At 44.1% G+C, this 24,122-nt stretch overlaps 1 long non-coding RNA gene across 1 annotated transcript in view; it reads left to right on the top strand.

Annotated features, from left to right (window-relative positions):
- Nucleotides 1-12,822, top strand: part of LOC117808262 — a 42,142-nt gene extending 29,320 nt beyond the window's left edge. Inside the window, exons 3-7 of the long non-coding RNA XR_004630201.1 lie at nucleotides 5,708-5,764; nucleotides 5,868-5,910; nucleotides 7,664-7,747; nucleotides 7,839-7,880; nucleotides 12,411-12,822. This is a non-coding gene — a long non-coding RNA (uncharacterized LOC117808262). The remainder of the gene's footprint in view (nucleotides 1-5,707; nucleotides 5,765-5,867; nucleotides 5,911-7,663; nucleotides 7,748-7,838; nucleotides 7,881-12,410) is intronic.
- Nucleotides 12,823-24,122: the final 11,300 nt, after the last annotated feature.

Here is a 24,122-nt window from a genome sequence, read left to right as displayed (position 1 = left end):
GAAGGATCACTATAAGTTGTTGGAGCCTGTCAACAAAAGCACTCTACCACTTTGTCCCCCCCCGTGTTTTTACCTTGTTGAGCGGATCTCTGATGTGAAGGAGCGGATGAATTTGGAACCTCTTTTTTTTTCAGAGGGAGGGCCTCCTTTTTTTAAGCGGCGCTACCTGTTGCCAATGCAAATGGATTCCAAAGATCCAAGGGAAGCGTATTGTTCCTCGCTGAGTGTTTGCTTCTTGGAGTGTTACTTGGTTTTGAATAAAAGCTTGACCCCGTGGTTGCAAGAGCTGCGGCGGTAGCACATGGTAGTTCAAAGTCTTCCCGGGTTCCAGACGCAGAAATCAGAACATAAAGTATGAAGGAATTCTAATACAGGAGCTGTAACACAAGCACAAAACCAGAACAGACCTACGTACCCACATGAAAGGGACCTCAGACTCTCTTGTGAAGCTCGTCCATTTGTGGTCGCTCCAAGCTCACGGAGTGTCCTCCCTCTTTAGATTTCTCCTCTCTTACCTTTCTGTTCTCGCCTTGTTCTGGCCCCGGACTTGTAAAGAAGCGAATCTCTTTCCCCTCTTTCTTTTTATCCTCTCCCTTGATGGCTCTTCTGAAGCTGCATGACTTGCAAATCACGCCAGGACATTGACTGAGATTGACATTTTGGGATGTAAATACATAGAATATTTCATTTTTGCAAACAGGCGATGGAAAGCTGAAGTCTAATTGTGGTTTAATGATATTTCCCCTCTCGATTCACAGAACGTGCTGCATTGAGATTATGAATAAATATGTCTGTGTTTTTATGCATTCATTCATCTGTGTGGATGTTTATTTACTGTTTGTTCACGTATTCATTTATTAATTTATACATTTGGGTCGTTTTTTGCGTGCAGACAAACGAGGCCGCTCTGGTTTCATGTTTGAATCACGTCACCGGATATCAGAGGGGACAGGACCAATCAGGTTAGAGAACACAAGTTTGAAGACTTAAAGAACAAAACTAGAAGAAGAAGAACTTTACTCATGTCATCTTCTTCTCCTTCTTCTTCTTCTGCTGTCGTATCTGAGTGTCTGACGCCTGCAGGAACACGAGGCAGGTCACAGGAGAGCAGCCGTTTGGGGCAGTTCATAATAGTATCGATAAATAAACATTATTTAAAACATCTGTCAGGCCCGGTTAGATATCCTCAGTGTGGTTCAGTAGCTTCACCAACCCAGGGCATCGAATATTTAATTATTGCACTAACTGAATAATGAAAAAGTCAATTTCCAGACCGACGCCCTGTATGCAGAAGACAATTGCATTTCTAATATCTGCATGTGAAATCTTCCTCGCACTCCCTCCCCTTCCTCTATTTTCCCCGGCGTCCCGTCTCGATGCCTCGCAGGGGCCGCGGAGTCTCCCTCCCGCATTACCATAGCTCTCTTCCCCGACTTAGTCTGCTCCTCATATTCACTTGTCGTGGCTAATTACGTGTTTAACCCTGCGCTGGTGCGCTTGTTTTACATTCAAATTTATGGGGACCTGGCTGATCTGAAGGAGCAGGAATGAGCAGGGACACGACGGCCCAGATCAGTCTTCTGGTAATTGATTATCCTCTTAGAAAAGGGACAGCTTCCAGGGGAGGGGGGGCGCCGGCTTGGAGTCGTTGACCTTTGACCTGTGGCGGGGTTGGAAAAATATGAAAAGCAAAGGTCACAGGTGGAACATGAAAGACGGGGAGGCCGTTATTCGAATGCAGAATTGCAGATTTACAGTAAATAGAGATTTCTCTCAGGGCGACATTGTTTGTATTATTATTATTATTATTAATATTATTTGTTCTGTAATGTGATTTGCATTTTTATTACCAGCAAATGCAAATATTTCTGTTTTCATATTAACATGACGCCACAGCAATAATTTTCTGATCTTGTTGCTCGTGGAATAAATAATTATGCATATGTTGTCAATATTTACATTTCCACTGTTTAATTTAATTCTAATGGAAGTCCCTGGGCGATACGAGCTGCGGCTAATAGAAGAGAAAATGATTAAAGCTTTCCCCGTAATAACTCGGCTGCAACACAACTTGCTGTAATCTAATGTTGCATTTCGGTGTTTATAGACTACGGCAACTTTGATCACTCCTGTCGTTGATTTAATTTCCTGATGTAATTTTCTCCAACCCTCTTTAAAGGGACATCTTCTCTGATCGCTTTTATTAGTTTGGAGGAAAATAAAACGCTTTGTTTGTGTGTGTGTGTTCTCCTGCTGCAGAGAAATAAACTCCTTGGGTGTTTGTGCGTGTGTTTAATAATTACCACACACACCCTCTTTCTCTGTACAGTGGTTCCATTGTGCTGCGAGCATCGTGTACCGTGTGTGTGAGTGTGTGTGTGTGAGTGAGTGTGTTTGGCATGCAGTACCAGGCCGGGTCAAAGCAGCTTAGTTCCGATCTGTTGGGTGACCTGCCCGAGCCTCGCCGGCCTCACTGACCCGCATGATTTCATTATAGAGAGGTGAGGCGCATGGCCCCTGCACACACACTCACACACACTCACACACACTCACACACACATAGAGGTATGCGCATAAATACAGTGGAGGCATATATACACACACTTGGGCGCACATACACTCATATACATAAATATATGTTTGAAAAAAGTGTGTGACGTCCTCTTCTTCTTGAAACATGCTGTCTCTGTTTCACAGTTAAAATGCGGCTGTGTGAAGAACCAACACGTTGATTTCTGATGACAACATTTCAGAAATTTAAATCATCCATTCCAATTTGCATTACTAGAAAAACAACAACAAACAAATCAAAAACAAGATTGTTTTCCTGACATATTTCTGGAGATATAAAGCTGACACGAAATGAAACCACAAAACGAGCTCCAGTTTCTGCTCCGTTCAAAACTGCATTAAAAAGAAAGAGACTCAAGTTTTCATGTCTGAATCTGAGATCTCTGCAGATGTGAGGCCGTGCATGCTCCAGTCCAGTGCTGGAAAAACAAGCCACAGTGTTGTCAGCTGAAAGATGCATAATTACAAACTAGGTTTATTTTCTTTAATAGTGCAACATCAAAAACATGAAATTGGGTTAGTTGGACTCCAAACGGGAGTCTTAGAGATAATGAGAACTCCAAAAACAAGCTGCAGAGTGTGCTCTGTTTAATACTGTGTGAACAATAAGCCTGAAAGAAGATCACATTTCTGATGGCTGGAATATTTGAGAGAAATATGATCAGGATGAGACACAGCACTAAAAGAAGGAGTGACAGGATCAGGTCCATTTTAAAATAACATTTACTGAAAGCCTCTGACATTGCTGCATTGGTCTGTTTTTTATTCTAGAGATTCAAAACGAAATTGTGCACCAACAAAATGTTTAGTGTTCTCCTCAGAAGCTAAAAAACAAATGCAGACACATGCAGCAGCAACAGCAGCAAATACAAGCTATCAGAACTGGATCCTTTCAGACTTGATGAGTGAGGCTTTTATTATAAGATGGGAACAAACACCAGGACCTGAACCTGAACCTGCTCCATTCAAACAGATAAAAGAGTTTTGAATTTAAAATATTTTGCAGAATCAAGACATTTGTAAGATGATGCAATTACATAAAACAAACACCAGCATCTGCTTGATTTAAAATTGCATGAATAAAAATAATTTAAAGCTTTTTTTGTGGATGAAAACACCAAATTCAATGTATGTGTTTTGCTTAAAACTGCATTCTTAAATATTTCTCTTTGGTAGAAACATGTTTCCAACTACACACTCCTGTTTTCTTTTCCTTAAAAAAAGCAGAGATGAAGGTTTAATTTTGGGCATATTTAACATTTTCAAAATACAGGACAGTGATGGCGTCATACAACACAGAGATCAGGATGCTGTTTTAAAAAATTGCACCAAAAAAAACCTTCCTAAAGAAAGATAACAGAGAGCAGTGTTGACATTTTAAGACTGAAAACAACTCTAGTTTCTGGTCAGTTCCAAATTGTATGAACAAATTGCTGATTTTAAAGAATCAAAAGCATTAGGGAAATAAAAACTCTACAAACAGACTCCAACATGGAGGGAATTCAAACTGCATTCACAAAATGTCAAAAATCAGGTTTAATTTCAGAAAGAGGAAGCACACACAAACTGAAGTATGGTGCACATTCAAACAGTTTTAATAAATGTCAGAAATCAGTTTGTGTTTATGAAGCAGAGAGCAGTTCTGACATGAAAGCACCAAAACAAAGCCGACGATTGTTCACTTCCTACAAAACTATTTGGGGAAATTGGCAGTTAAAGTGTCAAGCTGCACAAAGCGAATGTATTGATCCTCAGTCTGCAGCAGAGACTCCCTCCACAAACAGATGATCATATAACTACGTGTTACCAAACAGATTTGATTGTTAAGCGTCAGGACGAGTGCCAGTCTGCAATTTGGCTCAAACACCAAAAAAGCTTCCTACACTAAAAAGCATGCAGACATCCCGCTGCTCGTAAACAATCCTTCGATCTGTTGCAGCATACTGTGGATGGTATGTGTGTGTGAGGAGGTGTCAGCGCGGCCGTGCTGAGAACCAGCACTAGATGGCGATCTAGGTTAAAGCAGTGTGGAGCACAGAGCTCGTCAGCAGTGTGCTGCTCTGTGGTGAGTGATCCTCCTTATTGAGGAGTACACACTCAGAGCAGGTTCCACTGTGGAATACTGAATGGGATCTGGGTTCAGGTTTTTGCTGGGATCAAGGATTTTCTTACATGTTTGGGATGGGATGCATGTTGGGAGTCTGAGAGCAGGAAACTGAATTTTACTGTAAGAGTCAGAAGAAATGTAACATGCAGTGTCTGATGAAGTCAGGCTGCTAAATTAAACACATTTATATGGATGTTTCTGTTCAGTTTGTGTGACTAAAGGTCAAAGGTCATTTTGGTTGATGCTTAAATGAACTGGCATGAAATTGATTATTCCAATTAGAAATTAAAACATGACTTAGAGACATCTGGAGCATAATCCAGATTTAATCTGAGACTTGAAGTTAAATTAAGTTTACAAATGAGCTTTGAATGTATCAGATTAGTTGCACAAGTTTTACATTTTTAACGGTGGAAAAAGTCAAACTCTCTCCTTCCATTGGCTGAAATCTCATTGCACTTCAGTGGGTGGGGCTTCAGGTGTGAGCACTTGTTGCAGAGCTGAACATTTGACCTCTGCAGCACCTTTTTGACACCTGAACCTTGCAGCTGCATTAGATATCTATGTTGCAAATCAGTGGAAGTAAGTCCCACACATGTTGAGTTGAATCTGCTTTATTTCCATGCATTTGTAGATTTTTAATTTGCAAAACTATAACTTGAAGAAAGGATAATGAGAGACTTGTTCCCCTTTGGAAGTTTCACCTGCACTCCTCCTCCTAGGACAGACAAGAAGCCTGCAAGAGCAGACATCTTTGGGCCAGTTTAAAGCCGCAGTGTGGAGTATTTCCAAGCATTGAGCAGAGCATGCTTAGAAATTGTTTAAATGAGTGTCTAATCACCTGATATCATTTAGTTTTTGTTATCTTAAAATGAGCGTTTTATATCTACATATTGAGTGCCTCCTCTTCCATGGAGGCCGCCATCTTGTTCCGCCTTACTAACTATAACCATGTCTGCGCACTGTACCTTTAAGAGCCTGATCTACACTGGAAAGTTAAACCTGTACTCTTTCTCTCAATTCTCTCAGGTATGGATAAGAATGACCTAAAGGTGGACATGTTTGGATCAGCTGGAGGATTTAAAGGTAAGCTAACTTCACTTCAATCATTATAGGTGCTTGTGGCTACCTCAGCTAATTAGATAATGCATACAACTGATATATAACTTGCATATTCTGCTTTCTCCAGATGAAGAGGACAAAGACATGAGAGCTTACATCTACACTCAAAGGTAAGCAGGTATGCAAATAGATTGATCTGCCTACGTGTTAAGTTATGTCCTTATTTGACCCATACAAGACATATTTCTTTCACATTTACTCTTTAAAAACCTTTCTTTGACTTAAAACTGCAACACTCGTCCTCACACTCTTTATCCTGATTGGTTGGCGTACATATCCAGTTTCATGATGTTTAAAAATGCCTTGCTGCTGCTGCTGGCTCCATGGGTGCATGTAGAGCATCCTGAGCTCCTCGGGCTATATGTTTATACGTTAAAAACGGGTTTCAAGTTTATCAGAAAAGCTCGCCTGTATTGTTTTAAGAGCAGACACAAAACAGAGAGAGAGAGAGAGAAACAACAAGAAGGAGAGGATGTTTAAGGCCAGAGAATCAAAGAGCTTTTATTTGCATAACCTGCATGCAAGCATTTACAATACACACGCATACATCCCATCACTGCAGAATCTCATCACTTCTATCTCCGCCTCTTTCCAATCTTCCTCGCCTTCTTTACATCAACTCTTTTTTTTTCATCCTTTTCTTGTATTTCGTCTCTCCCCTCTTCTCCTGCTCTCTACCTATGCAAGTTGTCATTCTCTCACCATAATAGCACTGCCGTGCCTTCATGTTGCCGGTTGTTTGCTTGAAACGTAATCTGCAGATGTAACAGAGGAAGAAATTGAGTCTAACAAATGGCTTGAAAGGCTCACGCGGCATATCAAGCCCGAACCAACAAAGGCAGACAAAACGCCCGTCTTTTTTTCCTCCCCTCAACATCTGAAGTTGATATTTTCAACAGAATAGCGCGCTGCTGACGTTCCCTGAATAAAGAACGCTGCGTTCGCCGCTGTTGTGTTGTGTTACGCTGTCATTCTGACTTGAATGGGAAAGTTGAGGCCCGTTTGTTTGGTTTAGCTGTTGAGGAGAAATGGGTTTGTTTGATTAACATTTTGCTCGCGCATGTCAGTTTCAGCGGCGTCATTTCTATGGGGAAATGAAAGGAGCTGAGACTGAGGCTGTGTAAATCGTAGAATATAGAGGCTTATATCTATGTCTCTGGTTATTGGAAAATAAAATGGCTTTTTGGTTACAATGGGGGCATAAAATCTATCTGAAATTAGCCTAACAGCTACTGTGATTATGGTTATTACTCCACACCATGACCCTCACATTACACCACATTACATCAATCTGTGTGTGTAGAATCCAGACTCTGTAGGCTCTGCAGCAGTAATCTCTTGGTTTCAGTAATGTGCTCTGGAAACATTGTTTTTGTCCCTCCAGTTCACAAAAATGACACATCCAAGGGCTAGCATCCCATTTGGAAAGCTGCACTGTTAGCTAATAGCTTAGCAATGTGCCTCCCAGAATCTCTTGTAATGGACGGACTATAAAAGCCCCGGTTTGTGGAGGGAAGCGGTAAACTGTGGGAACATTATGTGTTGGAAAAAATACATTGAGTGGCCTCTTAACGTCCTTAACTGGAGGTTTGCACAACAACATAGCAGCAGTCACGGTGAGGATGAGGAGAAGACGTCAGCAGTGAACATCAGGGGAGAGATGCTGGATTCTGATTGGTTGATTGCATCAGCTGCTTTAATCAAGATAAGACTCAACACTTGCAGAGCTAGCACCACCAGCCTTCAGTCCTCCCTGCAGGTTAACAAAGTCCACATGTTTGTGCTCGTTCTTCCTCTTGTTGAAAGGTTATTTATCAGGTTAACCAGACACATCCTACATACAACTTTATCTCTGTTTTCTAGATTGAAATCCTGACGAACTGTGCAAACCAAGCAGCCATCAACTGGAGCTGCAGCCTGAGCTAGTGGCGGGTGATTGTGCTGCAGGTAAGATGCAACTTTTAACCAGCATTTAAAGCCCAAAACAACAAGAGTGACAACATAGAATGACTTATTTTATCTTTTATTATTCCTCCAGATGAAGAAAACAAAGAAGGAAGAGCATCACCAAGAACACAAGGTTAGTGGGTTAGCTGATATACTGTATTTACTACTTTTCCAGGTGGCTTCGTGAGTATCCTGGATGATCCAGTGTCTTTGACGAGCTTAGTCGTACTCTAAGTCGTACTATTCTGTGTCTCAGCTCAGGCTTGTTAACTGCATTATCTATACATACACCTATTCCCTCGTCTGTTGCGTCTTTAACAGCAGTTTCACACAGCCACCTCTCCCCTGCTCGCTCACACCTCGTTGATTAATTAGTTGCATTCTTAATAGCGGCGGCGGCGACGTCATGTGCTGCCTGTTGTGTTGTGTTGTTGTTGTCTCCGACTCTGTTGTTGTTAACGAGCTGATTCCAGTTTGTTGATCGTCTGAACTTCTGATTGTCTCTTGTTATTTTTCTTACCTTTTAGTAGGGTGTGATGTTTTTTACAGGCCTTTTGGGATCTGTTCTTCTCACCTTTTAGTGCGTAGAAGTGATTAGAAGTGCAACAGAGGGATGGTAAACAGAACTCTGACGCTGTAATTACGGGGGCCGGAATAGGAAAAGTTGGAGTTGTTGTCTTTCTGAGAGAAAGTCGAGTTAACTCTGCACACCGTACTCCTGATTTGAAGACCAAGAAGTTCTTTCCAAACCTGAAGAACCAGAGGGCTTTAAAAAGTAGTTGTACTGCCCCTTTTCTGCAAAAACTAGCAACCATCATAGCTCTAAAATCAGCAGCAGAGGGTTCAAATGTTCTCCTTCATGCAACTTGTGCAACAAAGCCGTCTAGTCACTTCTTCTGTATGATACATTTCTGGTGAGCTGCTCTTTTGACCCGTGAATTTCAATCACCAGTGGGACGGAGGATGCAGAATGCAGACTTCACTGTCTGTTCATTTAAAGGTACAGTGCAGCTGGAGCTGTGATGATGTTATTGGGCCCCTCTACTTCACGAGCATGTTCGAATCTTTAAAGTTTCTGTCCTGTTCCTGCAAGATGAAACATGTTAAAAACGTCCTCGTAAGGTCTCATGTTGATATTTTCTCCTAGTTTCCTCCCTTTCCTCACCGAAGCATGGGTAGTCCCAACACTGTACCTTGTTTCCTCATCAAACACTTTTTGAGACGGCTCTGCTCTGACCCTCCGCTCCTGCCCCCCGAGGCCCCTTGACCATCTCCCCCCGCCCCAGACTCAGCATGCTCAGTGGGGATCTGCCGCTGCCCTCCTCTCCTCATTAACCTCGTCTAATTAGATGGCTGGGAACTCCATTGTTCGTCCTAATGAAGCCTCAATGGAAAGACAGGGCCTCGGCTGGCTTTTCTGACACTGCTGTGAAATTACAATCCCCTCCTTCTTCCCCATTCCCCCCCTTTTTCCTCCTCTTTCCGTCGGGTGTCTATCAGAAGAGGCAGGCAGAGTGAGTGGCAGGAGCAGCTAGCAGGCTAGATAATCCGTGCGATAGCTCTTCACATTCCCATACTGCTAATTTTGCTCCAGCAGCAGAGCCCAGGGTAGCATTAGCTCTGCTTAGCGCCCCCAGTATGGATCCCATCCGCTAATTACTTGAGCTGCCGTGGTTCGCTGAGATTTAAGTACCACCTCGATACCATTATCTTCCATCCCTACAGCTAGCCCCTGTCGCCCGGGCCTTTTGTGGCAGCAGATCAGAAGCTGCAGGGTTATTGATACAGGCCTCCCTTGCAGATAAGATGGAGTGATGGAGTTACTGTACTGTACCTCATTTTAATGGAAGTGAATGGACTTGGATCAGCGCCGGAAGGGGGAACAAAGAGCGCGTTCACCTATGTTGGAAAATCAAAGGCGCGACAGGAGCACAAGGTGGTGACTTGGGGGTTAAATTGGATGGGGTATTATTCGCCCTCCAGTGTTTCTCCTTTTTCATTTTTGGTTCTTTTTTGGGGGGGAGGTGGGGGTTTCGCTCTCCGCTCACCCCAGAGCGACTAATTACAATTCACATGTCACACACTCCACACATAATAAGAGTTAGGAAACAGAATTAGAATATTCCAAAGGCCTGCAGGGGGTGTCATCTCGGGAGAAAGAGGGGAAAGTGTGTCTCTTTTTGCAGGAAAGGGAGGAAGAGGGGGGTTGACTGTGCATGTGGCATGTGAGGTATAGGAGGGAGAGAGGTGGGTGGCTCGGGGGCAGAAGGAGGCGGGTGCGAAAAGTCTACAGCGCTCCCTCCTCCTTCGCCATCCCATCAACGTGGCCGCCACCTCTCTCTCTCTCTCTCTCTCCTCACACGTCGGGTGTCGCCTGCTTGGCACACCGGCTCGGCTGCCTGTTAGGGTGGCAGAGGGGCGGTGGTGAGGGTGAGGGTGGTGGAGGTTTCGGCGGAGGTGGAGGGCAATTGAGTGACATCTGCTCTGCTGAGACGATGGGGGCAGGCGGGAGGGTTCCTGGCGTTGGCGGCCGCCATGTCGGGGGGCGTTGGCACGAGGCAGGCTGGGTACAGCAGGGGTGGCGGTGACGGCAGCAGGCGGTGGATGGCCTTCACGGAGAAGCGTTTGCTCAAACAGCATGACATCTCCTGGAATGAAAGCCTCCCTCCGTTCCCTCGAACACACACTCCTGCACACACACACACCCGGGCAAAATGTCACTCCCCTCAACTCGACTGTTTCTCCCCTCACACTTCAGGTTCTCTCAAAGCCCGCCATGTCCGGCACAGAACCGCCGCTCAAAGGCGCTTTTCATCTGCAGTCGGCTAACGTGGGGTTCATTTTATGTTGCCAATTACTTTCCCACGCCTCGTCCCTTCCATCCCTCCTCCTGTCTTCTTCCATCTTTCATCCTCCATCTTTTCAGGTACTCTCAAAAAACTAAACTCCACTAATGAACCGAGGAGATGACTCTAACATAAGTGGAGGCAGAGTCACCTGACACCTCCCCGAAGAGGACAGGAAAGCAAACAGGACACAGGAGAGTTAGAAACATTAAAGATATGAGGTTTAGAAAGATAGAGAGAGATAAGTAGGAACATGTGGATAACTAGCTAATGTGCGTATCTGTTAGCTGTTGTTTTAAATAAACGTTATTAAGGAGTTTCCAGAGGATGGATTCAGGTAACCTGAAGGTGACAGGAGAGAGAAAAGGCCCGATGAGTGACGTTTATTAGATTGTATCAAAACGAATCCTCCGCTCTCCTCTGTCTTCCTCTCAGAACTTGTTTCCCTCCTCTTTCATATCACCGCTGTTGTCGAGGCACTGTGACGCTGATGCGCTGTAAATTGATTTCCCGGAAGATGTGATGGATGAATAGAGAATGAACATCTTCATCGCTGACCCCCGCCGCCGATTGCTTCTCTTCCCCCCCTCTGCCCGGCTGCCGATGATTGACAAGCCTGCTAACGAGTGCCGTCGCCGGTTCGGTGTTATAATTTTCTGTGTGTTGAAAACAGGCGAGACTCTCGGTCCTGAGGTAATGAGCTTCTGGGAGAGAGGGAGGAAAGAGGAGAGGATCACCCCCGGAGAGGTGGAATAAAAAGAGTGGGAGTAAATAAAAAAAGGAGACAAAGCACATGAAAGTAGATTAGAAAGAAGTTGAGGTTATCATGGACTTGAGAGGGGCTGTTTCATTGTTTATCTGCTGTCTTGATGGATGTCTTTCAAGTCCTTACTTTGCGATGTATTCATTTCCCCGTCGCTGAGAGGCAGAGCGTTTCAAAAGAGGCCTTTAAAACCGGATATTTGCATCAGGAGTATTTGATGTGAAAGTGCTGTGTTCTGCAGATATGTGAGCGTGCACGTGTGGAGATACCCATGCTTGTGTTTTTAAGCTTCATGCATGTGTGTTGGTGTAATTTATTCCTGCACTCACAGGCTGAGGGCAGGTCTCTCTCTTGTTTATTTGGATGATTAGGAGGTGACAATATGTTGCTGATGATCACGGTTATAATCAGCTAGCATCACAGATTATTCTAACCTTGATTAAAGACCTGCAGCCTCCCTATCATCTCGCCGCTCAGCCTAATAAGATAGGACGACGCTCTGATTAATGCCACCGCGCGACGAGTCATGACACAAAAGGACAGGCCTGCGTCGCCGCGGGAGGACGCCGGGAAAAAAAACTGTCACGCATCATACTTTGTTGTCTTTCTGATTTGTCAGGACCTTTGTCTTAATTATTTTGCTTTTACAAATTAATCCGTGTGAGACTGATTCCTTTTTCATTACGCCGATAACACCAAGGATGATCTTGATTAGATACAGACAGAAATGCAGGAATGTTAAACGCAGGTCTCCCCTTTAAGAGCTAACTTCTGTCTCTTCAGTCATCAGTGTGACGTGCCCACATTTGTGTGTGTGTGTGTGTGTGTGAGTGTTGAGTTTGTACGTTGCAGGGCCTCAGAGGTGTGTAGGAGACAGGTGAATGAATGAGTCGCTCTCACAGATTGTCAGATAACAAAGACACACATCCAGCAGCAGCCTCTGGCACTTTGATTCACTTCAGCTCTCTCTCTCTCTCTCTCTCTCTCTCTCTCTCTCTCTCTCTCTCTCTCTCTCTCTCTCTCTCACTCTCTCTCTCTCTCTCTCTCTCTCCAGCACTCCTCCACCAGAGTGGGATCATCTCGTACTTTTGGTTTAGCAGCTGTGTCATGCTGAGGAGGAGGAGGTGCACCCATTCACTGCTATTACTAAGCACAAGTTGGTAAATTACAGGAAAGGTCACATTTTTTAACTCACTATTTGACTTTTTGAAAGTGAACTTTAAGCTCCTGATGGTGGAGATACTTTCTGGTTGGTGTGTTGGTGATATTTTGTCCTCCTCTGAAGGATCTCCAATTTGAATAAAGCAGGACAACACATTTTAAAGTGTGCATACAACTTGAACTTACACTAACCTGTCACTTAATAGTAAATAAAATCATATTAATTGGTGTAATAATCCTTTATCCTGTCTAAATAATCTGTAATGTTCATAACAAAGTAAGAATAAAGTTTTAAACAAGTCTTATTTGAGGAGAAATGCATTTGCACCTTCTCTGACTGATGATGTCATCCTAACGAATCAGCCCAGGTGTTTTGCATCACCTTGATTTGAGCAGCTGTTGCAATCAACCAATCAGAATCCAGCATGTCTCCTGGAACCTCCAGGTGAATTTGATGTTCAGAGAGAGAGAGAGAGACAGAGAGAGAGAGGGAGGGAGAGACAGAGAGAGAGAGAGAGGGAGGGAGAGAGAGAGAGAGGGAGAGAGAGAGAATCCTTAATCCTGTCTTCATAATCTGTAATGTTCATAACTAAGTAAGTATGAAGTTTTAAACAAGTCTTATTAAGGAGAAAGCATTTACACCTGGTCTGATTGATGATGTCATCCTATCAAATCAGCCCAGGTGTTTTCAATCACCTTGATTAGAGCAGCTGTTGCAATCAACCAATCAGAATCCAGCATGTCTCCTGGAACCTCCAGGTGAATTTAATTGTCAGTTATTTGTTCAGGTCTTTGTGTGTTTGTTGAGAGAGATAGAGTCCAGGAAGGAGAGGGAAACTGGAGAGAGAGAGAGAGAGAAATAGAGAGAGAGAGAGAGAGAGAGAGAGAGAGAGAGAGAAAATCCAGCAAAGGGCCACAAGTTGGAACCGAATCAGGGCCGCCTTCTTGGAGGACTGCAGCCGCTGAACATGAGCCGCTGAACCAAACCTAGGCCTCAAGGTGAATTTGAACACTGTTTAAAGCACACTAATACTTTAAGAATTCTCTTGAATTACTGTTGAACATAAGTATTTAGTTTATTTAGTTAAACTCCACCTAAGAGGGACTGCTAGTTCTTTTAAAAACCTGAGGACAGTAAACCAGGTACCAGAAAAGACCCGTAGGACAAACACTGTGTACTTAAGAAAGACACGGCACAGTGAGTACAGTGTTCAGAGCTCTGCCCTGTTAGTCTGAAGTGTTCCCGTGTCCAGGTGCTCTTTGGACAAGGTGCCTTCTGTGGCGCCGCACCGCGCTGTGGGACGCTCTAAATGGAAGTCCGGCCACTGATTGTGTCGTTCCTCTTTGATATTAAAAGCGTTCTAGTGAGAATAATTTGTGTTTAGTGCCCTGCTGCGCATAGAGCCGTCCTGTTTGACCAACGAAGCTAACCTAATTCATCCTCTCCGAGTGCCTCTGAGCTCTCTGTGTGTGTGTGTGTGTGTGTGTGTGTGTAGTGTGTGTGTGTTTGTGCTAAATGCAGAATAGCTGTTGTGACTAGCCGGCCGCACACAGAGCCTTGTTGTTGTCGCTGAGAGAGGCCTGTGTGTGCGTTTGAGGGCCACTGAGTACGTGACCTCTCCTCCAGCGAGCCCAAAGCAGCGGCTCAGCGGGCGGGTAATTCATGCCAAAGCCCGGCCGCCCCGCTGCTCAGAGCGCGTGCCCTCCCCTCTCCTTCCCCCACGCTCGCGCCCCCTGACCCACGTCTCTGTGGCGATGGGGTGTCCCGTCACAGGGAGCACCTGGCACCTGGCCACCCCCTCTTCTCCTCTCTCCTTATCCCCTTTCCATCTCCCCCCCCACCTCGCGGGCCTCATTGGGGGGTCCGTAATGAAGTTTCACATCTTCATTCAGGGAGCGACAGGAAGTGGGGCCGGCCTGGAGCACGGTCAAGCTGAAGGAGATTTCAGTCCTGGGATTCAACCCCAGGAGGGGAACACTGGGCCTGTTGCTGCAGGCCCTTTTGAAGAGGAGGTTTATTACACATTTAGAAATTATACAAATACATGATAAGGAGCTTTTCCATATCCAAGAGGAGGAAACTGAAAAAGCAATAGATGGAGATTATGGGAGACATGCTAATAAGATGTCTTGCTGAGATTTGAATGAGGACACAAAATATCATATTTTTTGGGAGACCTCCTGTGAAGCCAAAACTTACCACTTTACATCTTTTTAACTGAAGATAAATGTGTTCATCAGAGAGCTTTAAAGCTTCTGGTATCATGCATGTTACTCTTGGACAAAGACATGCTAGCTGTGTGAGTGTGTATCTGTAGTTTAAATGAACTTTGGTGTAAATTTGGATCCTCATTTTGCAGATGCTTGAACATGCATGATGTTTAATGGAACAACGTGCAAGAAGATGACTCAGAAATACTGTTACACCTCTAATAGCACCAAAGATGGATTCCTGCCAGTGAGAACAAAGACACTCCTCCTGTCATCTCTTCTTTACACTTCTTCTTCTTCTCTTCCCTTTTAGCTCCACTTCCAGAAATTACAGCACACAGAGCCACTGACTCAGCGAATCACTCAGCTCCTGTCTCTTCCCTCTCCTTATTACATGCCGATTAGCCGCACAAAGTGGTATAAAAAGGTGTCTAATGCAATTACCCTAGTTAGGACGTTTTAATAGTGTGCCGTGCCTCAGAGATGTATGTGCCAGGCAGCCGCTGACATTAAATCAATAATCAGCCTGTCACGCCTGCTTGTTAATTCAACGCTTTGCATTTTATTCCCCCAACATGGAGAGATTGATTATTGGTAGCGGAGGTTTTGAAGTGGGGCAGGGGTTTGTAATGATATGTGTAATGGAGTATGGACTGCGTTAGTTTAATTTGCATGGTTGATACTAACTGAGATTTCATCTGCGGGAGACGTGCAGCTTCTAATTTGTGCGGATAAATTGCTAAATGAAAGGACAGTAGTTTTATTAAGTGTGTGAAGCGCTTCCTGTGCGGAGGTGTGTGTGTGTGTGAGTGTGTGTGTGTGTGTGGGTAAAGGAGAAACACAATGAGTCATGACTAAGTGAGGACTTCCGTAGTTTCTGGAAAAGCTGCAGTCGTCATGTATTACTCAGCAGCATTTGGAGAACGCTCTTACTCATTACTTACTTATCTTGTCTTGCTTTCTTTTTTTAATCAGGGGTCAAAGGTCAATGAAAGCTGCTTTCCTGTTGGTAGCAGTGTTGATTATTGAATCTCCTGCATCTGTTTTACTTCAGGAAATCAATACAGTGCAGAAACTCAAACTACCACCTGTCATCTAGAACAAGAAGTCTGCTTACCTTGTCTTAATTAAGCTGCTATTAAAGCTAGTCACATATCAGCCAGTCACTAAAAACACATGACCCCTGACCTGCAGGTCTCACTCCGCCTCACATCCTTAAAACCAGAACTTTATTTCAGTGCCTTTAAATGCTCAGGCACACTCTGACTTTCCCTCCCTCCAAATCTAAAATCTTAAGCATTTGTTGTTTAGTGCGTCTCTACTTCTTTAAGGCTGAAACTTAGAAAAAAAAGTGCAAACCTAATCTTATCATTTATCACTTTAAACTTGAATGGAAGGCTCAAAACAACCTGCTCAACCTTGGAGGAACGGCATGGAAATCAAGATGAGTCTTCTGAGAAAGTGACAAAGTCTCAACACTTCCCCCTGATGCATTAAGTATAAGTTTCTCCCGTGCAATTCAAGGTTGTGAATAATGTGTTTTCACTAAACATTTTAATTAAAAAACATCCGTATATGGCAATTCAAAGAATTATGGTGTGGCGTCCCCCTCCCTCCTAAGCATAAGTAATTCTGCCGCGATGCAATGACGCCTCGGCTCCCTTCAAGGAGATGGCTGAAAGCAGTATTAATCATTGTCTGGTGCTGGCCCACCTTCTCTGGGTGTTTTGCATCCTGCGACATCACTTTCAAAGTCTTCCTCCAAACCGCAGAGAGTGACAAAGTGGTTCTAAAAGACGAGCGGCGCCGAGCATATGGCGGGAGGGGACTGCCGCACTCCAAAGCCAATCCTGTGAAGAAGATGAAGAAAAAGGAGGACGAGGACGAGGGGGAGGGAAGTAGTCGGGGGGGTGAAATGATGCAGAAATGATCATCATCTTGAAGAAGCACCTCTTGTGTTTGTTTCACACTTCACTTTTTCGCCCTTCATCAACAACTTCTTCCTTACTTCACGTTTGTGAGGTCGGCTTTTTGCTTTTCAGGCCACAAAAAATCTCCTACTTAAAAAACAAGCATCTGCAAACGGAGGAGGAACAAAACAATCGCGTCTAATAATTCTATTTTCTGTGCTTTTGTTGCTACGAGGGGGGATCGTCATAAAAAAGCACAGCAGCACTCTGACCTGTATACACACATTAATAAATCAAACATTGATTCAGCGCTAAGCACCTGGCGAGTGTTTGCCTCGCAAACAAATGAATGCCTCGCCATGTCCCTGTTTCCTGGCTGCGTGTGATTGGTTCTGACAGATATTCAGGCTTTTGCTGGAGTAATTAGAGAGCCTCGGGGTGTGAGTCGGAAGAGAGGCCTTCAGCGGTGGGTTACTTCAGTCTTCCTCTCCCTCTCAGGTAATTGCTAGCAGCTGCACAGCCGGGGAAAAGAACCTAAGAGAAGCTTGCATCGATTCCCCTCTTACCCCCTTCATCTTCCTCGCCACCGCAGCCTCCCTGATGCCTCAGATCCTGCAGACCACTCAGATGTACCTGATGCTGCAAGAAGCCCGAGCCACTGCTGACAAGTACCCCGGTGACTGCGACTAAGTAAACATTACAAATGTTGTTTACCTGCAGAGTCCTGAAGAGGAAGAGAAGGCGGCTTTTGTTGCATGGACGTGGTCTCTCTGGAGGAAGAGAGTGTGTCCAACCAAGCGTTCAGCACCACCTACAGCTCCATCCAGGTCTGGACCACTTATCCTGCCATACTTCCAGTACTGTCTAGAACCTGGATTGTAATCTTCAAACTCATTACAACCAATTTACACTCTTAGGTTGACAGACAGTATTTCAGGGGGCCAGCAGGTTTCTGGTTATTGGATACTTGGCCTAAGGCTTCCTCTTCCTCTTCCTCGGTCAGTAGTTACAGCTATTTAGAAACCTGAGACGCAAGAGTGGCGTTGGACTTTCGAGAAGACGCTTCATCAAACCGGCCACACATCTTCTGCAGGTGTGGAGGTCATTGTGATTACAGGAACTTACAGGAAAGAAAAGCACATTTTAATCTGTTTCTGCACAGATGTGAGGGGAGGGAGGATCGATATACTGGTGTGAAAACAAGTGTTGCAATCGTTTGCTGTATGAATATATCCTCAGCCCGTGTATCGCCTCAGAGTCAAGCATATTAAATTGTGAGCTCACAGCAGCCAGAACTAGAAGCTCACACACACACACACTCGTCTCTGGTTGGCAAAAGTTGCCAAAGTTTGGACCAAACTTGAGTTTGGCAAATCAAACATCCGGTGAAGGACATTTGAACTGGTGTTCAAGCAGAAATGTTTTCACTCTCACATCCAAACTGAGAACTCTTTGCATGGCTCTGGAGTTGAACCGAGGTCGCTGCATTGGCTGATCAATCCACACTGTCCACCTCCACAAACTGCTTTCCTCTGCAGTGTTCTCCGTGTCAACAAACAGCACTTTTATTCACAGTGTGTTCATGCACTGCTCTTCTGGTGGGTGAACATACATAGCCCTAGATTTATTTCAAAGGACAGGCTTGATCATTTTCTGTGTGGGCACTCGTGTTCTGTAGTTTTTCTACTTCCAGGAAAGGATTGATCTCTCTTTGCGTTCTCTGCTGACCGTCACGCGTGTTTATTAGAGGAAAGAGCCTCTGTTGGGTCAAATGATAACTTAAAATACTGGATAGTTTCTTGTTAGCTTGAGAGTGAAGTTGCTGCATTGGATAGAACAACTGAAGGAAGTCGTATTGTTGTACTTGTCAAGTTACTGTTCTTGTGACGGCTGCAAGAAAATGCAAATAATCAACTGCTATATAAACGAACCGGCTCCTCAAGAGCTTCTTACAGCTCCTGTCACTCAAGCCATCATTATACGTGCATCACTGTCATATCAAAGCAGCTATTGAATCCATACAGTGTTTGTACTGGAGATGGAATTATAACAAATGTGGACAAAAGGAGCTGACAGGAAACCACAAAAGACTACAAATCCAAAGTCAGTGAAAGGGACGAATAAAACATCTCAGAAGTTTAAACACATAATGTTTGTACTGAGCTTTTTTTACTAGAGTATTTAAAGTTGCAGCTAAGGACCAAATACTGATCAGAGAGCATGTTTTAAGGAGAACAAAGTGAAACTAATGAGTGGAAAAGAAGACTGATGCTCATCTTGATTGGGAAGCTGCAAGTCCAGAACACTGAGACGATTTGAGTCGTGCATAAGTTGAGTTAGTGTCTGCACCGATGGCGAGTCCCAATCTTTAGCTCAGAGCCAAACTGGACGTTTATGGAGTCAGATTAAGTGTAAGAGTAGAGGAATAGTCCAGTACTTAACTGGAGAGCAAATCCAGCCAGTGGTGTGAAAGATAATTGAGTCTGGACTAAGGCAGTAGGCGTGCAGGTCTTTCTTTAAATGGACTAAAGATGCAGCCGTCCTGTGGGAGTCATAAGTCCGGTTACTCCTCTGCATGATGGAATAACGATGAAGGGGTAGTGGACAGTTTTACAGGTGCACCCCGTGGAGCGAGTGCTTCTCATTCATGAGCTTTTCCATATTTCAGGATGATAATAACCTGAGTGTGTTCAGGAACAGCAGGAGCAAGTCAGACGTCTTTTAAACTCCCCTGAATCATCACATTTAAACATTACAGAGCCGCCGCTGAAGTAAAGGTGACGTGACGACTCCCAGAACAGTGATGGACTTCCCGTCCCTGAACTGATCTGTGTTTCTGTGTGTCAACACATACAGTTTGGAGACATTGACGCCTGCTTTAATGCATTCATCCGTCCCATAACAAGATAGAAAGTGGCAGAATGCATGCAGCGAAATACTTGAAGCGAGCGCTCAGATTGGCTTACAGTGTTTACATGCTCGCTGATAAAGCACATCACAAACATAAATTTGTTTGACATGAAACAAAACAAACCTTAAGGGCCTTTAAAAAACAGCAAACATCATCTTCTTAAGAAAGAGATGACAAGCAAAGACAAAGCTGAAGAGGATAACAGAGGCTTTAATGACAACAGAGTAGAAAGGGCCGTGATGTACAGCACCAATAACACCACGCTTAGATGACAGCAGAGGGAAGAACATGAAATACTTTGTAATGCTTCAACCCCTCGTGAACCCGTCACTACACCAGCTTCAATCCTCCAGGAAATGGCAGAAAAGTGACATTTTATTGAGCTTGTTATTAAACGGGGATGTCCGACGCTAAGCTCAATGCACACCCACGCAGGGTCAGTGAGGATTTCTCTCCACACAAAGGATTGTTTTGTATCCGTGAAGCTCTCTTAAATGCACTCTTTCTTTGATTTTAATTAACATCACAGGCACGTCATAATGTCACCTCTTTTCCCTTTGTCTCCCAGGCGGCGTCCCCTCTCTCTTTCTCTTTCTTTTAAAAACTGCCTTTCTTCGTGGGACTCTTAGAGGAGCAGCCAGTGAAAGGCTGAGGCAGGGGAGAGAACTGTCAGGGAGGAAATATTGTAAAATAACAGCAGGGGCAGGTGTTTTGTTTGAGCGTCCCTCTTTGGCATTTCTCAGCCGCTGAAGAACAGCGCTGCAATTATACGCCACAATGGCTGCAGAGACACAGGTATAGATTCATTACCTTTAACAACCCCGGGCTTCTTTCCCCAGATCCTATCAGTTGATCCTTTCTTTTCATTTACTCCCCCTGCTTTCTTTTTCATTCATGTCCACTAATGTCTGCACACACTACAGAATAGAATAGATAGCCTGCCAGACGCGGCAGAGACGATAAAAATCACACCAACTCCAGAAACAGCCAGATGTTCACATCTGCCGAGCTGCTGTAAATCCAAGAGAGACAGACAGTCATTTCCAGTGATGCAGGGAAAACATCGCCGGTACAGGATCCAGTTTGCACCAAGTGACGCTGCAGACGAATATGTAGGAATATACAAGTTAATGTAAATCTGATATGATGCACGAGCAGCAATTTTGCAGCAATCAGTTCAATAATGTTTGATATATTTAAATCAAGCAGCAAGACTTTGATGCACTGACAAGGTCGTTCTTTGCAACCCCAAACGTGGTCTTTAGCTCTTCCTGATGAGGTTTAAGTCGAGTAATAATGGACTGGTTAGGTTTGTAAAGACATGTTTGATGTGATGGACTAATCTGTAGTCCTGCATGGCCCTGCTGAGGGTGAAATTGGGGATTTGGTCCCATCTCTGGTCAGCTAAAGCTGAAGTCTGCATGCTGATGATTCAGGAAGTATGTTTGGATACAGTTCACCCATTCTTTATAGCACTTGTTGTCAAAGCCAAATGGTGGCCATGTTGAAAATCTCTCCCATTGTTCTAATGTGAGGCCACAATCATCAGCTGTGCCTCACTGACCCCTGAGCAGACATGGAGGCAATGCATTGTGGGGTAGAAAGAGCTGCAGACCATAAGCAGCCAGCAGATAGCTCTTATCACATTCAGCCTCACTTCTGGTTGCCCTGCGGCTACCCGGGGGCACATTCAGAGGTGAAATGAGTTAAAATTAATTTCCTTTTTTCACCTGATTTCTTTAACCTAAACACCGCGGGGTGAGTTTTAGGGATTGAGATAGCGCGGAGGGGTTGAATCATTTAGATCAGCGCCACAAGATGTCTCGAGAGGGCAATCATGGTGAAGAAATGACACGGATTTGAGAGAGGACAAAGCTCTGCCAGGCCTCCAGCTGCACATTTTGACCAATCATTCTGTGGAGCTGTTCACTCCATCACTCCTTCACTCTGATGCACCGCAAAATACAGAAATCTTGGTCTTATCTTGCGGAAGTGGCAGCTGAGAGGAGCTTCTCCTGAGAGTGAGAGCGTCTGACAGAGCCGAAAACAGCTGATTCTATTCCAGGAACAAGTTTTTCCTCCTCAGCTTCTGATGCTTGTCGACGGGGCTGACAGACAGAGTGTTCAGAGTGTTTGATTGGCAGAGTCAAAGGCAGGCGGATAATCTGTAACCCCAAAGTTACCACGACTCCTTACAGCTGGAATCTGGTTGTTTATGCTGTCTGTACAGTACTGGGAATCATGTTGGTGCTATATTTAGGAGACAATAGCGTAGGTAGGGAGAACTGGCAGACGAGGAATGTAGGATTGATGTATTTGCATGCTTCACGTGGGCATCAAACCTTTCACCAACCATGAAGTAAACACTGAACCGACCAATCAACCGTCCAAATGTAGCACTTCTTTTTCCCACCTCAGGTAGGAGAAATCTGCAGATCCAATAATCCATTACTATCTTATTATGCTTTGTTGAGTCTTGCAATGTCAGCCATTGGATTACAAGTTGATGTTGCATAAAGTTGCATTATGTTTTTAATGATAGCTGCCAATAATCGTATCAGTCGACCTCTAAAAGCTGCACAAAATTAAATAAATGCAATGAATGAAATGTATTCTATTGGTTGAAATGTTGATGAACAATTGAATTTATAAAATAGAATTTATGCAGTACATTCATCCAGATTAAATAGATTATAAAGGATAATTTCAGTAAAATAATATGTATTATAAATATCTCAAAGTGTCTTCTTTAATTCAATTCAATCACAGTTAAAGTGTTTGAATGAAAGCAGCGTTCTGATTGGTTTAAATTGAATTACTTGGTCATTGGCGGGTAACATGCCCATTAACCTGAATGTAGCAGGACAGCCAGACAGAGCATGAGGTCAAACAGACAGGCAGCAGCCTTCTGTCTCTGTTTACCCTGGAAAGGCAACAACACAATTGGAAGGTCGGAGGTCAAACGGCTGTCTGGGGTCAGCTCTGTGTCTGGGCAGGGGGCAATTAATTTGAACACCAGGAGGCGGTTTAAGACCCGCTTAGGGGAAAAATGATATCTGCAGAGAGGACGTTAAAGCGCCCCTGGGGCCTGGACGTGTGTGACAGGTCATTATTTAGAGGTAAACAGGAAAAACATCAAACTGAACAAACGGATAATTATCACCTTTAAACAGATGGGATTCAAAATCAGCCACCTTTTGTCGATGTATCGTCTCCACAAAGCGTTATTATAATTATACTTTTGTTTGTGCAACAATACCTTAATGATTGGCTCGCTTACACTCCAACCTACAGGCTCCAAAACAAACCATGGTGTTATGAATAATCACATACGGTGATTAAAAACTCACCCTGCTGGCGTGGAGAGTATTTACTTAATTTTCAAGTGGTCACAAAAATATTGTCATGAAGCTGGACCTGTATCTGATGTGTTCAGGTCTGGACTTAAACTTTGAGAATGATTCAGATTCATTTGAAGACTCGTTTGACTTTAATTATCAAGAGTTCTTCAAAAATCTTCGTTTTGAACGGGAGTAATCTGAGACTAAAGGTCAGGCTTCATGGCGCCCTGACAGCGCTCCTGTGACCCTGAAGTGGTCACGAATGTAACTGAGAAAAGCTACACGTGTGAACCAGACAGGTACAGAGGTAGGGGAAGCATCAGAGCTTAGACCTGGAAATAACGAGGTCAGTGAGGGTGGCGAAGAGCAGCTGGTGGTTGTCAGAGGCGCTGGACATCTCCAGGACGCTGGTTTCCCAACCGCAGGTCACAGATAACTTCTTCATGCGCAGCTTTAAGTGAGGAAATCCTGGAAAGAGTGTTGCTGTCATGTAACTCTGACGGGAGACATCTGTGGAGTGTTGCCACTTTCTGCTTTAACACATCCAACTTCCCCCAAACATCTGATTTTCCTCCAGTTCTGACCCGGTGTTGTTTCTTTCTTGTTTACTCTTCCCGTCTGGATTCAGCTCAAAGTGCTGCCTTGTGTGTAAAACGGTGCAAAACAACCCAAAGTGGAAATTAGAAGTATAAATACATCATCTAATTACACATTGAGTGTTATGTTTAACAAAGCACATGGAGAGTGCTGATTTTTTAAGTATAAGTGCAATGAAGGAGTGTGTGGGAGAGCACAAACATAATTACCTCCAGTAATATTTCATCAGAGGCCATTAATGTGAAAATCAGTCCAAAGTAACGCTTTGATTCATGTCTTTGAAAGTGTCGACCAAGAACAGGAAGTGTTTCAAGTGTGATGAGACAGGAAGGGTTAATGCATGAAGTAAAGTGGAGACACACCAGTGATGCAGTCTTGGACATGATTTAATTCTGCTAAAGAAAACCGCTCCTTCCTCTCTTGTGTCATTTCTGTCATCGTCAACACAAACCTCTGCAGCGACTGCGTCTCAGAGTGTTAGTCCGTGTTTGTGTTTCCTTCCTGCAGCACTAAAACTCTCCCCGAGTCCACTAACAGCTCAGAAACCCCCTCGCTGACATTATTTGTTGTTGCCCGTGTTCCCCGCTGAATGTGGCACAAACAGCCCCTGCTTGTTATCCAATTGTGCCTCTGCC

The sequence above is a fragment of the Notolabrus celidotus genome, chromosome 24, assembly GCF_009762535.1.
Source record: "Notolabrus celidotus isolate fNotCel1 chromosome 24, fNotCel1.pri, whole genome shotgun sequence".
NCBI classification, from domain to species: domain Eukaryota; kingdom Metazoa; phylum Chordata; class Actinopteri; order Labriformes; family Labridae; genus Notolabrus; species Notolabrus celidotus.
Note: the sequence above shows the minus strand (reverse complement) of the source record. Positions and strands in the feature narration are given on the sequence as shown.